This window comes from Penaeus vannamei, chromosome 2, assembly GCF_042767895.1.
Source record: "Penaeus vannamei isolate JL-2024 chromosome 2, ASM4276789v1, whole genome shotgun sequence".
Lineage (NCBI taxonomy): Eukaryota > Metazoa > Arthropoda > Malacostraca > Decapoda > Penaeidae > Penaeus > Penaeus vannamei.
Window position 1 is genome coordinate 14,555,310 of NC_091550.1, and position 614 is coordinate 14,555,923.

Consider the following 614-nt stretch of genomic DNA (forward strand, 5'->3'; position numbering starts at 1 on the left):
ACACTCTCGTTTATTTTTTTCCTTTTCGAAATAGCATACTAGTTACCAGTCGACCAAAGATTTGACAAAGTTCCTGTTATTAAAAAGGGCTTGCTAAAAGTTTTAGAAGATAGGTTATAAGGACTTTCCTCTATGTTTGCATTTCATACCTATTTATTTATTAGATATGAATATTAATACTTTTATGTAGTTAATCGCATTTCCTGTTTATGAAGAAGACATGGCCATGAAAATGTCTACGGTATTGTTTTGCCAGTTCTTATTTACTCCGTTCATAGAAAACGCTCTTTATTGCAGCACAGACTTAGGTAGATATTGATATCGCATTTTTTCAATTACATTGTGTCTTTCTTAAGTCAAACTACATTTATGCATATGTATATATTCATGTATATTTATTTATATGTATGTGCATAAATACAGGTATGTATATATACATCCGTATGTATGTGCATACGTACTCGAATGTGCGCGTGGCCGTCTTTGTACTTGCACATGTCCAATCTGTCTCTCTGACATAGGCAGAAAGATGATCAGAAATAATACGTATATTGAGAGACAAATAAGCAAGATGTAGTATGGAGAACGATTAACCAATAAGCGGATAAATAGCA